The sequence below is a fragment of the Crassostrea angulata genome, chromosome 8, assembly GCF_025612915.1.
Source record: "Crassostrea angulata isolate pt1a10 chromosome 8, ASM2561291v2, whole genome shotgun sequence".
NCBI classification, from domain to species: Eukaryota; Metazoa; Mollusca; class Bivalvia; order Ostreida; family Ostreidae; genus Magallana; species Magallana angulata.
Genome location: NC_069118.1, coordinates 36,195,411 through 36,212,126, shown reverse-complemented (window position 1 = coordinate 36,212,126; position 16,716 = coordinate 36,195,411). Strand labels below are relative to the sequence as shown.

The window sequence follows — 16,716 nt, the reverse complement described above, 5'->3', positions numbered from 1 at the left end:
ACGCTATAAGCTCTAAACCAAGTAGACCCTGACGAAAAAATCCGTAAAAATCATATTTTGCTACAGTTTTCTGCCTGGATTTGTCAACAAAGTTAGATATCAATTAAACATTAATTAATTGAAGATTGATTAAATTCGAAATAGCTTCTGTCTCTAAATTTAAATCGGTTTTAGGAAAAGAAAAAGAAAAATTCGGGGGGGGGGGGGTCAAAACAAAGAAGATATAAGCATACCTGAGATCCTGGTTAATCAGAAACTTCGTTTTTCATTTTATTTTAACAGAATCGAGTTTCTCAACATTAATCATTTCTATCTCATAGAATACATATATTACCGTTCTAATTGCTTATTATTGCCATTGTTTACAACAGCAATGTAGAGCAAAATCAATACCGGGTATTAAAAACGCTTTGTAAAAGTCGAACCAATATTGTAAAATCCGTATTATGACGTAGTGCGATACTCGGACTACTTTAACAGGCGTTCAGGAATTGTTAACCGTTCTAAAAATAGCTGAACAAATGTTGTATTATAGACCCACCACGTAAGTCCGTACCGGGTCATAAACCACATATTTTAATTAAAGCTGAAGCGCCGCGATTCAAATAGCCAGTTAGAATATTTAATACCGCTTACAGTTCTAAAATCGGGGGTTACTCTAAAGGTTCGCTATGCGTGACTGCTTTTAGTCGAGTGTGGTCGAGATGTTAACATCTCGGGGAGTGCGTATCAAAAGTAAAGTCGATGAAATTCCGAACTGAATAACAAAAAAGAAACAAGTGCCACTCTTATCCACAAAATAACATGAATTTCGTGCAGACAAAGGTTATATAAAGAGATACGCTGGCCATTTATCCTTCTTTCGAACACGGTCGCGTTCACTGGTAGACAAATTTATAGAAGAAGGTACATTGCGTGGATTCCTGGCGATACAGAAGATAGCGAGTATAGTTGTAGCACCCGAATACGATACAAAGTAAGTATGAAGTGTTTCCGACACTATTACCAAACAATTTCCACATTTTTATTAGTTTATAAAAACAACCTCGTCTTGCAGCCATTATCCATGCTCGGAACACTGCGCAAAACCGGTATTCTGAAACCGAAAGTTCGATTTGGGGAGAAGTAATTTATAAGCAGGGAATTTTCTTTGAAGTCCCAAACGCAGAAAGATAAGTTACATATAGCTGTTTCATGTATTGTTAGCGCGACATCTAATGCACATTCAATAAAATAACATGTTTTCTTATTATTTGGTTTTTAAAATGATATAAGATGCATGTCATCCCATCTCAATTTACGCGATTCACATGTAAATTGTAATGTTACCCATATGATATCTCTCATGTTTTGCGCAGTGCATTCATTGCAGTGGTGACTATGCATTTCAAATAGGCTATATAACTGAATGATGTTACTTATAATGTGAGCTTTGATTAACTATGTATACTAATTCTATATGATATTTACGATCACGAAGCATACTTTTAAAACTATACTGGCCTTGGACCAGTCCTTCCCCTATAGTCGCATGTAGGAGAAGGAGATCAAACTGACCTTATATCATTTGGCTACATGTATTAGTTCACACCAGCACGTTATTTTATGAGGAATAGTTGTGTTACAATGCACTGGTGAGAAATGGTTGTATAATTAGCCTATGCCAGTATATTTATAATGACTTTTATCTAGATATCATATCCGCAATTAAGTAATTTTTGAAGGTTTTTCATCTTTTAAACATGGAAGACCAACTTGTAGAGACTATATATGGAGATAGATGAAGATAATTATAGCTCAGAGGTATATATTATAAAAATTAAAGCTGCTTGGTCCGATTTTATATCGGATTTTTTGAACGCTTTTAAACGATATGGTTATGCTACGTATGTGCATAATAAAAGATAATCCAGTAGTTTTCCCAGTCAATTAAACCATATTTTAATGAGAAAAAAAATGATGCACAAAATTATATTCAAAACGAAGGACTTAGAGGTACCGCAATATTTCGCCTCGTATCAAAATCACCCCCCTCCCCCCAATGTCGAGGCGGCTATGATTGTATTACGACATAGACATTGCTATATATATATTAGGTTTTAATGTTTTGGCAAATCAAAATAAAAATGTGTACATTTTGTCCACTAATGTTTATAAAGTTTGCTTTGTTTTCAGTTGATGCATAACATGCGGGTTGAATAAACCCAACTATTAGGGGGACGAAACCAAACAGTTCCCTTTTCTAAACATTCACATGATGCAGTTTGGTTTGTTTTTGTGTTTGCCCATAACAAAATTATTTTATTTACTTTGGATATTTCTAACTTTGAAAGGAGACCACTTCTGCTAGTGTAAATAGGCGAAAGTCTATAACTTTCTAAGATAATTGGATAATATATCGAAAATTATTTGATACTGCAAGAGCGAAAAAATCAGTCCATGCAGCTTTAACTGAAGATGGTTAGTGCCAAAAGTCATTTAACAATGTATTTATAACTGCATGTAAATAACAGATTAATTGAATATCTCTGTATTTTTTAAATTATGATGCGCGTTTGCAGAGTGCGATGGTTAGACAAGTACCATTGCACACACCAGAAGGCTCAATGGGTATATCACATGACTAGTAGTAGATTCAGGATCCCAGGTTCTAGTTATAGTCTCGTATGTCATTATATTTCCATCTTACTGTTAAAGTTTTCATTACAAATTTAGAAGTACAAAAAGGCAAATTTACATGTGATACTTAGAGTCTAAAAAGACTTTATTGTGCTTGATGCTGCTTATGTTTTATGAATGTGTCTGTTCCTCTCATAAGGAATATACCCTCTTTATTAAAAAATAAAATAAAACTTAGTACATGTACTAATCTCAGGATGCCTGATTAGGTTTTTAGTTGCTTCATTGAAATTGATAAAATTTTGACAATATAGTAAACCAGTATAAGATCTTTGTAATAAAATTAATTTTTGTGCAACAGGTTATTTTGAGATGTTGTTATGTAACATTTACATGTATATTCCTTCTAGGATGACAATGAAGTCAATGAATTGATCAGAGAGATCTTTGATGATGAGGAATTATTGGAAGAGGAGCAAAAGGAGGAGGAGGAGTATGAAGATGGAAATGAAATGTGGAATGAGACACGGTATAAACTACTAATATGTATTAATGTACAACTATAGATGATGTAACCACCTGGACTTAGCATTCAAATGTACTTCTGAATCATATTTGTTTGCATATACAATGTATAATATTTATTTTGCTACAATGTATACTATAATGACCATAAATAAACCCATTATAACATGATTCAGTAAGTTTTGTATTAGTGCATGTTTTTTTTTAAAATATCATAAGTTACATATAATTACATGTATGTAAAATTTTATCAATATTTCTAGAGAAAACTATGAAGATGAATACTCTCTTCTGAGAGAGAGAGGAGATTTGTTGTTGGTGAGGGTGCTCTTGTGAGTCTCATCAAGAGGACAACATGTGAGCAGTGTGGGGAGCCCATAGACCGGCCCGTCAACAGTTGTTGAAGGAGAAAAGATACCAGCAGGAGTGAAGTACAAATTCCTTTGCTGTGTAAGATTACATGATACTCCTTACTGATAAAATTCTAATATTTGTTGAGCACATTAACTGAATTAAGTTGTACCCATTTCTTTGATGCTGTTTGCACTGATACAAAATGTATCAATGCATGATTATATAAAGTTGTTGTACACAACACTTTCTTTATATAAAATTTAACAAAACTACCGGTAATATGGTATTGAACTATTTCTTTCTAATTAGTAAGAAGTCAACAGAACATATTTCATGTGATGCTTGAAATACAGTGTATTTTTATGTGACTTGAAAGTATATTTTTTCGTGGTTTGAGGGTTTTGATGACTAATTTTTTACTCTATGAATAAATTTATATTCGGACACCACATGTACATGTTTATCCTTATGTATATTATTTTTTAGAATGGCCATCCAGGAAAATGGATTTCCACACCATTTTATGGAGGCGGAGCTTCATAAGTATTTTACTACAACTCATGGTGCATTTCACAGGTAGGAAGCTAATTAATGTTATTATGTATATGTTCTTGATTGTGTTTTAAAATGAAGATATATATTTTGACATTGATTTCATTTTAGATTTGTATTAGAAAACTTTTGAGGAAAAAGGGTCTAATAACCATTATTTACCATTACAATTTCTAACTGCCTAATGGATGTGTTTATTACCTAATTTGCAGATGCACACATCAGACAGGCCATTATATACAGTTGTTTACTTATGATAACTTCAAATCTATTCAAAAACTTTGTCATCATTTATTGAAAGCTTTGAAGCTGAGTGTCACAATTATGTTCCAACCATACTCCCATACTTTTGGTTGAGTTCTAGTATCTAAATTTTGTTTTGTAATGTATTTCCATACTTTTGAGTTATTTATATATTTTTGCTTGCATGAGTGGTCACTGGGTGTAGTAATACTACTGGAGAAAACCTGTTTAACAGGTATTATTTATATTTAAATAAACTTGCTTAGTGGTTTGAAGAGTGAGGTTAGATGTATTCTGGGAGACACGCTGTGTGGACGTGTCTGTACTCTTGGTGAGATATCTTGGGCGTTTCCCATGCTGTGTGATCTTGGGAACGGCATCCCTGTGTGGGCTTATTTGTGTGAGAGAGATACAACCCAGTAAGTGTTACATTATTTCTATTTTTATGGTTGATATTAATTCTGCATTGTGAGTAGAGTTAGACTACAGGTATGTGAAATTGTAATTTAAATAGCTGTTATGTCGAATGCCATCTAGTCCATCCGATAGAACTGATGTCAACAACCTCCTAATTATTGTATACTTGTAAATAAATCGTGTTTGTTTTGTAAATTTTGTTTTGTTTGACTTACAAGGACCATCCTTTTACCAGATTGGTGAAATGTGTTAAGAACCTAGTATACAATTTGAATGCAATTGTGACATTTTGGTGGCAGCGGTGGGATGGTCTTTGTTTGGTCATTTTTTTTGGTACTATTTGTGTGAACTACTCGCATATTTTTCCACTGTAATATGTTTTAGTACCTGTGCTTACTTTTGAGGGTTTTTTTTTCTAATGTAGCAATTTTTTTTTAGAAAAACTCAAACATTTTTACATTGTATGTCTACATTTTTTCGCACGTTGAGCGGTTTGTTGCTCATTTTTTTCTTTTTGAACATGGAATTCATTGAGTTGGGTACTAGATTAGGATTGAAAGATGAAGATTTGAGAGAATTTGATAAAAATAAAGAGACAGAGAAATTTGAAAGAGATGAGAGAGCGGCAGAGAGAGAAGTTCGTAAGATAGAAAAAGAGATTGAGCTAGAAACAATAAAGAGAGAAACAGAGTAACAGAGACAGAAAAACTCAGAGATAGCTGCTGCAAGTGCTTCTGTATCAAGTCAGGCTAAACTTCCCAAACTACCAGTTTTTGAAGAAACTAATGACTGTATTGACTCCTATTTACAGAGATTCGAGAGATTTGCATTCAACGCAAAATGGGAAGAGTCCATCTGGGCCATCAATCTCAGTACATTGTTAAAAGGTAAAACTCTGGACGTTTATTCTAGATTACCTGCAGGTGAAGCTCTCAATTACAGATGTCTGAAGCAGGCGCTACTAAAGCGATTCCAACTGACAGAGGAAGGATATCACTCAAAGTTCCGTAATTCTAAACCAGAACAAGAGGTCATCAAAGGATCAGAGAACATTGGAGCAGATTTCCTGAGTCGGCATGTTGCAGAATAGATTAGTTTTAAGTGCATGAACTGTTTAACTTACGGCACATTTCATTTACGATAAAATGTTACAAAATTGTATTTTGTTCTTAGGAATGGAGGTATTGTCACAATTATGTTCCAACCATACTCCCATATATACTTTTGGTTGAGTTCTAGTATCTAAATTTTGTTTTGTAATGTATTTCCATACTTTTGAGTTATTTATATATTTTTGCTTGCATGAGTGGTCACTGGGTGTAGTAATACTACTGGAGAAAACCTGTTTAACAGGTATTATTTATTTTTAAATAAACTTGCTTAGTGGTTTGAAGAGTGAGGTTAGATGTATTCTGGGAGACACGCTGTGTGGACGTGTCTGTACTCTTGGTGAGATATCTTGGGCGTTTCCCATGCTGTTTGATCTTGGGAACGGCATCCCTGTGTGGGCTTATTTGTGTGAGAGAGATACAACCCAGTAAGTGTTACATTATTTCTATTTTTATGGTTGATATTAATTCTGCATTGTGAGTAGAGTTAGACTACAGGTATGTGAAATTGTAATTTAAATAGCTGTTATGTTACGGTAGCCCAGAATTGTAATATACTGCAGCGGTGTGTTTAATGAGTCAGTATATGTATCTAATTTCAAATAGGTGTATAAGAAAACTTATTATGCCACGTTGTTCGATATTTATATAGGTGACCACGGAGTGGGCACGTGCACGTGGTGGACCATGTTATATCCGTGGAAGGACTTATGGTGGGACAATTAATATCCAAACCAAAAACTTATGCTTTCCCAGTCCTACGGAACTTACCTTATGTGAGACGTCTTGTCGAATGCCATCTAGTCCATCCGATAGAACTGATGTCAACAACCTCCTAATTATTGTATATTTGTAAATAAATTGTGTTTGTTTTGTAAATTTTGTTTTGTTTGACTTACAAGGACCATCCTTTTACCAGATTGGTGAAATGTGTTTAGAACCTAGTATACAATTTGAATGCAATTGTGACACTGAGTGAGAGAGAATTTAATATGTTAATTCCTTATGATATTTGTCTTACATTTATTTACATTTATATTATATATTAATGATATTGTACACTGTTAGCCCATATGATATACATATATATACCATGTAGAATCCTCTGCCATTCTCCTGTTAATTGTGTGTATATTATACCTATGAGCCACATGGCTCCTTAATTTGGTCAATAAGGAATAAAGAATATGCACAGTGTCTGTCAGGGTGTCCTTGATTACTTTATGGATAATATCTGGAATTTTTCACAGTTCTTTGTGAATATTTATTAGGTGCTTCTTGGGAAAAATTTGCCCTAGGTGCCAAATTTATAAACCTTGTTGTTGGATCTTCCCGCCAATTTTACAAGATGCAACTTCAGTATTGGGTAAATATTAACTACCGGTATAATAAATTTACTTGAAAACAGATAAACAAAGGAATAATTTTTTTACATGCTTTTTACAGACTGCAATAGAGGAGAAGTTCCAGAAGCACATTTCAGATGTGTACAAGAAGTTGGGAGGTTTACCACTTAGTGTGGCTGTAGATGTACGATTTGACTCACCTGGTAAATATTTAAAATTGTAAATTACTAACATTTACAACAAAGGATGAAGCGCCAAACTCATATATGCCTGTTGTACCTTTTACTTTTTTTTTTAGAAACTATGTTTAATATTTTTGATCAGGTAAATTCCAAATTATAGAATTTTAAATCCAAAAACAAATGTTTCCATGATAATGCTTTCAGGATTTTGTGCAAGTAGATCAACTGCAGTATTTATGGATTCTAACACCAAAGCCATAATACACATGGAAGTGGGAGATTTCAGGGAAGTTGACAGGCACAGTTTCAAGATGGAAAGGCTTCTCATTGACAGAAGACTATAACAACTACTTACTATAACAACTACTTACTATAACAACTACTTACTTGTTATATGGGAAATCATTTTTGATGCTAGTAGAAACATAATTTCTTTGTTGAGTAAGTATACATCTCAGTACCGGTATTCTGTGTGACAAAAGGTTAATTTTATTAATAGAATTGCAAATACTTTATCTGTCTTATTCAATTATACATGCAACTTCAGTTACTTTATATTGCCTAGCTGTTGATAAAATGTCATGCATTATTTTCTTGAAAATTCTATTGACGTATTCAGGGAAATATTAGGAAAACCAGCAAATAATGTTAAAACATAAAATAACGTACATGTGTGTATGCAATCATTAAATCAAAAGAATGACTGCTACTCAACAATTTAGTTTCCTCAATCATTGAATAGCTTGCATGTGTCTTTAAAATTATTTTAAATGTTTTGACATTTACTCACTATATCTCTTATATATCCCAGTAAACAATATGACTCTACAATTTTCATTTTAGCCCCAAGGGTGATGTTAAACTTTAGGACTAATAATGAAATCATATGTGATTGACAATTGTGTCCTGGTATTCACATTTTCAGTAATCTCTATTTCTCTAAATAAAATTAATTGTAAAATCAGAACCTTACAAGCACCTGCAGCACAGCTTGGACATTTGGCATTTTAGGCCAAGATACTCACAACATCTCTTTCTGATATTGCCAAGAAACCAGGATGCAGAGGACTGTTGCAATGGATACGGCCTATTGTGAATCATTTTTGGTGGTGCTGCAGTACTTGTAAAGGCAGTGTCGAGCGTCTGTTGAAGAGATGGATGGGGATCCTGCACCATATCAACAATAAACATATGTGGGCAGGTGGACGGTAAATATGATTTAGAATTTTTATTGACTTATATCCTATACAGTACCAATTAGACCCAACCTAACACCATAGTAGACCCCAACTAAACCTTGGGTTTACTTTCGGAGTTTACTTTGGGTTTAAATTAGCTTGGGTTTGCTTTTTAGCTCACCGAGACGAAATCAGGGGGAGCTTTTGCTATACCCTCGGCGTCGGCGTCCGGACCTGGTTAAAGTTTTTGTTGCAGGTCCTTTATCTAAGCTATTACTTGTCCTATCTTCACCAAACTTGCAAGGATGATGCATCTGGACCTACTTATGGACTTGAAAGACTTGGATGCTGAATCTTAGTTCTAAATTTCAGATGCTGGAGGAGGTTAAGGTTGTTGGACCAGGTTAAAGTTTTTGTTGCAGGTGCCCTTTGATAGCAATATCTAAATTACTGCAGGTCCGTACTTCACCAAACTTGCATGGATGGTGTGTCTTATGATACTGATGCACCAGACAGGCTTGAGTGCTGAATCTGAGCTATAGGTTTCGGATGCTGGAGGAGGTTAAGGTTTTTGGAGCAGGTTAAAGTTTTATTTGCAGGTGCCATTTGATAGCAATATCTAAGTTACTGCTGGTCCGTACTTCACCTAACTGGCATTGATGGTGTGTCTTATAATACTGATGCACCAGGCAGGCTTGGATGCTGAATCTGAGCTATAGGTTACAGAGGCTGAAGGAGGTTAAGGTTTTTAGAGCTGGTTAAAGTTTTTGTTGCAGGTGCCCTTTGATGATTATATCTTAGTTACTACTTGTCCTAACTTCACCAGACTTCCATGGATGGTGCATCTAATGATACTGATGCACGAGACAGGCTTGAATGCTGAATCTGAGCCAAAGGTTTCGGATGCTGGAGGAGGTTAAGGTTTTTGGAGCTGGTTAAAGTTTTTGAAACAGGTGCCCTCTGATGATTATATCTTAGTTATTACTTGTCCTAACTACACCAGACTTCCATGGATGGTGTGTCTTATGATACTGATGCACCTGACGGGCTTGAATGCTGAGTCTGAGCCATAGGTTTCAGATGCTGGATATGGTTAAGTTTTTTGGAACAGGTCACATGTTTAATAGATAATAGTACTGTTTCAAACTTGCATAGTTGATTAAACTGTAATATGAATGAATCACAGAGGAAGCTTCAGATGCAGAGCTTGATCTCCATTATCAAGGATCCTAAAAAATATATCTTAGTTATTACAGGTCCTTACTTCACCAAACTTGAATGGATGGTGTGTGTCTTATGATACAGATGCACCTGACAGGCATGGATGTTGAATCTGAGCCATAGGTTGCGGATGCTGGAGCAGGTTAAGGTTTTAATTGCTAGTGCCCTCTGATGATGATATCTATTACTGGTCTGAACTTCACCAAACTTGCATGGGGATGCGTCTTATGTATACTGATGCACCTGACAGGCTTGAATGCTGAATCTGAGCCATAGGTTTCGGATGCTGGATGAGGTTTAGTTTTTTTGGAACAGGTCACATGTTTTATAGATGATATCTTGCATAGTTGATTTAACTATATTATAAATGAAACGCAGGGGTTGCTTCAGATGCAGAGCCTGATCTCCATTATCAAGGATGCTAAAGAAATCTCCTACCTCATTCAAACCTCGATAGATAGATGTGTTTGTTGATAAATGATATAACATGATTCCTATGATATAGTATTGTATGGTATGAAACAATATTGTTTAATATGATAAAATATAATATCATATGTAATATTATAAAAAGTTATATGATACGATATGATATTGTATCAATTTTTTTGATATTTTATGTTATGATATTGTAACATGATATCATTATGTATAGTATTGTATATTATGATACAATATTGTATAATATTATATTGTATTATTAATTTATTATTTTATCACATGATACTATTACATAAGATATTGCAAAATATATAAGTGTATCCTATGATACAATATTGTATAATATCGTATCATATGATATTGTATAATATGATATTGGTTTATAATATGATATATTATCACATCACATGAAATTGTATTGTATGATATTGTAAAATATATTATTGTATCATATTATACAATATGTATAATATAATGTTGTATTACATATTTTACTTTATCAAATAATATTGTATCATTTGATATGATACAATGTTGTATCAAATTATATTGTATCATATGATACAATATCATATTATGTTTCAAAAATGATACAGTATCATACAATATCATACTTTATTTTACAATATTATATGTTTCAATGTTATGATGTATTATGTGATATGATATTGTAATATAATACTATATAGATGATATACGATATTGTGTCAAAACAGAATCCATGAATATCCAAGATCATAAAGTATGATTTTCATTTAATATGATAAAGGTGGTCTCATAAAGGTGAAGTCTCATAAGGGTGATGTCTCGTCTCGGTGACCTTTGTAATCTGTGATTACCTATGTTTAAATATTTGTGTCCGCTCTGGGTTTACTCTTGGTCCACTGTAGGTTTAAGGTGGCTCTATACACCACTTTTTGATGACGCAGTACGCAAAAAAGTAAATCTGGAAACATGCGTTTCCGGTACTGGCTGATTTAAACTGAGGTGAATTGTATGGGAACCGCTATTTTGAAAAATTTGTTAAATGGATAGATTTAATTTTATAATTGGAAAATTCATTACTTACAAGTAATGTGGTATGTGACACCTCGCGTTGTGTGGTATTATTTATCGAAATAAACAATAAAATCAAGTATAAATTTTTAAAGAGTTTTTTTAGCATCATAGTTATGTTACACCGTAGCGCAGTGGGTTAGTGGGTTCACTACAAACCAGTAGGTCATGAGTTCGATTCCCGATGAGAACAATAAATTTTTTTAACTTTCCAAAAATTTCTAAAACGTATTTTTTGGTTGAATACCGTGAAAGAAAATTCTAAACAGGTGAAAATATTTCAATTATAATATACTTTAATGCAACTTAATATCGACACCTAACGGGGATGAGAGGGTTGCTTTGAATTTCTCTCAGGTTGGGATACATAAATCCTATTAGCCTAGTCAATGTTCCCCTTTATTTATTTGACTTAGTTTTGCACTAAAGCGAATATATTCACTTATACAGGGCAAAGTCTTTAATGAAATATGCATGTATTTATCATTCCAACATATTATATTTAGGAAATTTTCTTCAACTCAGAAATGAAAAGTCCCCAAGGTGTTTTGGCCTTGGGACTTGGGAACGATAACCCTTACGTGAGGAACTTTCATACCAAATAAAATTTAAAATATTTTTTGTGTTTATTTGCAATTGTTTTCATTCAATTTTTTATTTCACATTTATTAAAATACATTTTCTTATAACATCAAGCAACTTTTTCAGATGATTTGTCAACAGAGTAAGAAAATATGAAAAAATATGTTTTGGGGAAATACTAAAAAGATTTGCAATAATAACATTTTTGAATGTTAAGATGTGTTATATTTTTCGTTATGTGTCCGAAGGAAATATCCATCATATGACAAAATAATTTCTCTCAATTTGTTGATACCTGTCTTTTTAAAAAATATTTTACAAAAACACGAAAAAACACTAAAAAATTCTTTAAAAATACCTATAGTATCCCTATCGTCATTTTAATATTTGATAAGTATATGTTTTGTGGTCTTCTATTGAAAATTGGAATAAACTGTGGGTGTATAGAGCCACCTTAATCTGGTATATTGCTTTTGGGGTCCAATTTATGCACTGAAGTGTGAAGCAGATATGTCCTTTACCTTACTTGTCTTACCACCTGTATGCCCCACCCCTTGTACATTCTAAATACACATATAGCATCCGCTTTCTGGGGTCTATTTCTTATCGGGGTTTACTCTCTGTGACCACTCTGAGTTTACTTTGGGTTTACTCAGCGTTAATTCTTGTCTGCTCTAGTAAACTCCGAGTACACCCAGAGTAAACCCCAAAAGTAAACCCAGGGTTTAGTTGGGGTTTACTTTCTTTTAGGTTGGGTCTGATTGGTTGTTTTTTCTTTCATAAGCAACATACAATTAATTCTTTTTTCTGGCACCATTTCATTCAGTAAAAGATTGGAAACATTGACAAAAGAAACTGGCACTTAGTTTACAATTTAATCACTTTAGTTGTCGACATTCCGAGGAACATGAAGCCGAATGCAGCAATTGGCTGTAGATCTAGAGGGACTCGGTGGTTTTCAAGAATCTACGGTTAGTTCATTTGTTTTTTCAACATTCAAAAGTAAATACTTTTATGTGCATATTGAATCAGTCCACTTTCATGTACCGGTAAGTCTACATAACTTTGCTTCTTATTCCATGCTGTAAAGGTTTATGCATATATATCATTGTGTTTATTATACCCCCGCTCCGAAGTAGAAGGGGGTATGCTGTTTTACCCTTGTGTGTCTGTCCTTCTGTCTGTTCGTCTGTAACAACAATTTCTGTCGCATTTTTCTCAGCAACTATTTATCGCAAATGCTTGAAATTTTAACACACTATTTGTCTAGGCATGCCATATCGTTGGATGTATATTTGTACCAATCAAACGTCAACTTCCTGTTAAATGACGACTTTGTTTATTTTTAGCCAAAATTTTCAAACAAATTTTCATCAAAGATTTCTCAGCAACTTTTTATCGCAGATGCTTGAAAATTTAACACACTATTTGTAAAGGCATGCCATATTGTGGGATATGTTTTTGTACCGATCGAATGCCAACTTTCTGTTAAATGTCAACTTTGCTTATTTTGCATATTCACATTCGAGTGGGGGGTATCACTAGTGAGCATTGGCTCACAGGTATCTTGTTTGATCTGACTTACTAAATAAATTAATCTTTTTTTAGGATGTTAGTAACAAACAGAGATTGGTTTGGGAGCATGAAATTTTACACCAACTCTCAACAAACATGGGCTGTGGAAAATTTTTTAGCCATACACTTCTACATTACTGTCCAAAACAGAAATCCTATGGCTATGACGCCTATCATAATAGGAACATGCTGGCTGTAATGGACCACAACAACCACCTTGGAAGGATGCCATTGGTTGGACAGGATGGACAAGTGTAAGCTAAAGGCCAGGTATCCAGGAGGACCAAACAGTGGGTTGCATATGAGGAGGAAGCACCAAACAAAAGATTTTAAATATATACCAGGTTAGAAACATCAAAAATTTGTGATGATAAAATTGTTTAATAAAAACCTGTATTTGTTTAAATGTTAAATCTTTATTATGGCAATACTTATGTTGAGCTGTCAATCAAAATACCATTAATTAATTTTAGACACACCATAATTAGTCAGATTTTCTCATAGCTTTTAAATTTTTGATTGCATGTCATTAGAAATTCTTTCACATTAGATCATTCGTTTATAGTAAAACATATGGCATGGGTCTTCTCTATGTGATTTTCAGAACTACAACATTTATGTGAATATGCTTTTATCTTGAGGAACATCATATGCAGAGTCATGAACATGCATATACTTTATATATCCAAGTACACTATACTGTACAAATTTAAATTTTCTGAAATACATGTATTTATCACAAGGTATAATTTTTCAGAACTGATGGCTGCTTGCATGAGAGCAACATATGGCATTTCTGAAACCAAATTCAGAAAGAGCAGAAATTCGCTTTCTTTAGATACAATTGCCAAGAATCTTTCTGGGGAAACAAATCCAGGATCACGAATTCTTTTAGCTAAGATGCAGAGCAGAAAAAAGAAAGGTGAGAATAAATGAATTCATTCAATTTTATTCAGAGTCATCAGAATTAGCAGAATGATAACATCTGTCTCAGTAAAACGTCTTCTCACAGCAACACAAACACAGGCAGGAACTGGTATTCGCCTTCCAGCTCCCAGCCGCCCATGTTGCCACAGGACAAAGTTTCTGAATGTCGACAGTTGAAAACTAGGATCTTGGTTGGTCCGAAAAACTCCAATTCAAAATGTTAGCAACCTCCAATACATCATGCCTAAAGCACAAATTTCTGAATTCGGGTTTTGAGGTGATGCATGGAAATTGCCTACAACAGATGTTCATGCGGGGATCATAAAAACTTTGACATACCCCACATGAACACCATTGCACATTTGAATTAGAGTTTTTATTCCTTCCACTATCCTCCATCTGCCTCATTAGAAAAGGTCTTACGAAATCTGGCTCAGCAGCAGTCATGTTTTTTTTTATTCTTTGCCGCAGTTCATCAACAGGCATACTGTCAACAGCATTCTATAAAAAAAGAAAAGAAAAAAGTGTAGATATAAAAAAAATATCCAAATTTAGTTTTATGTGTATCATGTGAAAAAAAATCAGTGAAATACATTTCATACCATCAATGAAACACTAAGCTCTTGGTCATTGCTGTTTTCAGGGCCAGCCGCCAAAGAAAGCTGTTGATTCTGGCTGACTCCATTGTTGGACACATTACGGCTGCTGCTCGAAGCATATGGATGGTAGCGATGCTACAAAATACAACAAGATATTATTCCCTATCTATCTAGGAGGACCTCATTGTGGTAGGAGGGTGAACATCAGCAATTGGTGGCCAACACTCCTAGAATTTACATATACACGTACTTACTGTGCTCACTGGCCTAGTTTGGTAAAATTGAACTTGTACTGGCAGTTTGTGTTATTACAATTATTACAGGGTCTCCGCTTACAAACACAACTTTTACACTTTCCCCTGTTATCACAAGAACAGCATCTCTACAAAAAAGTTTTGTATATTGAATGTTTCAGATTTATTTTGTGTGATATTTATATATCTTTCATACTGATGTGTAATAAAAACAATACTTCTGTTTATGCATATATTTGGCCTTTGTCAACTATTGTAATTGTATTTGTGCCAATGAAATATTTGTATTTATGATTGTGCATCAGGTTTTGAATCGGTAGATATTAATTATAATCTATATTGAAATTTGGGATCAATCATTCATCAAATATTGCATATGAACACAACTACAGTTTTTATGATTATTTGAAGAGGTATTAGGCCTGTTATGTCAAAAACTGTAAATATTTTGACAGCAGTATACTCTTTGTATAAAAAAGTATTTTCTCATCATATTTCTGTGTGCCTCCCCCAGTCATTCTTGTAGAGACAGTACACCATTTTATTACATTAAAAAACTTGCCCAGTGTTTTAGTTATGTAAATTCTTGTTTGTAAGTATATTTTCAAATTAAATTCAATTCACATGCACCACAGCATAATTTTTATTTCTTTTTTTTGGGGGGGGGGGGGGGGAGGGGGGTGTCTGGAACCCCCTCCTTTAAGGTCCCCGCATGAATATATTTTTGTGATAAAGTGGTGGGATTTCTATGGAAATTGTTTACTTTATGTATTTCTGTACATTTTATCTCATAAGAGTTCAAAGTCTCTAAAAACGATTTTTGCGGGGGAAATATGATCCGCCCGTTTGTTATGATCTTATACCACTTTCATTTTGAAGAAATAATTACTGCTTCCTGATCCGAATTCTACAAACGCTTGAAATCTGCAAACGTCTCATGGACTAAGATGTTTTGATTTCATGGCTGCTCGAGTCAGAACGTGGCACCTGCGTATTATTATAACTGTAGGAACATGGATTTTATCAAAAGTGTTGTGCATTGAAGTGATTTGCTTACTTGTGCACTAGTTGATGATGCCATGTCTTTTCCTGGTCACTCAATTCTTCGTAAATTCTAAATCTTCCGTTACTCGGGTGTGAATCGTACTGGATCGACTCATATATATTCGGGTGCTCGATACGTATTCGCGTGACCACGCAGCTCTATTTTGGAAAGCAAATGCATTGAGGCATGACCATACACATAGCGTATATACCGATTCTAGACATTTACTTTGGTATCTAAACCAGCCGTTTAAATCGCGGCGCTTCAGCTTTTTAAGGTAGCATATTGTTAAGAGCATTACTCTTACCAACTTTTGTTCTACATTGCTTTTAAAAATATTTATTCTTTTATCTAATATGAATGATCAAAGTTTTGCACTTCTGGCCACATGAATTTCCTAATTACGTATGGTTTTTCTAATTTTTCCAATTTCCAACAGTTGAAATTATTGTTCAGTAAAGATTTATTATAAAAAGATTGTAGAGCCCTTT

At 34.0% G+C, this 16,716-nt stretch overlaps 1 long non-coding RNA gene and 1 pseudogene across 1 annotated transcript; both read left to right on the top strand.

The window, feature by feature from the left end:
* Positions 1–1,736: 1,736 nt before the first annotated feature.
* Positions 1,737–15,809, top strand: LOC128160669 (uncharacterized; annotated as a pseudogene).
* Positions 4,114–6,698, top strand: LOC128160670 (uncharacterized). Its single transcript, XR_008240318.1, has 2 exons — positions 4,114–6,063; positions 6,472–6,698. It is a non-coding gene; the product is annotated as an uncharacterized LOC128160670 (long non-coding RNA).
* Positions 15,810–16,716: the final 907 nt, after the last annotated feature.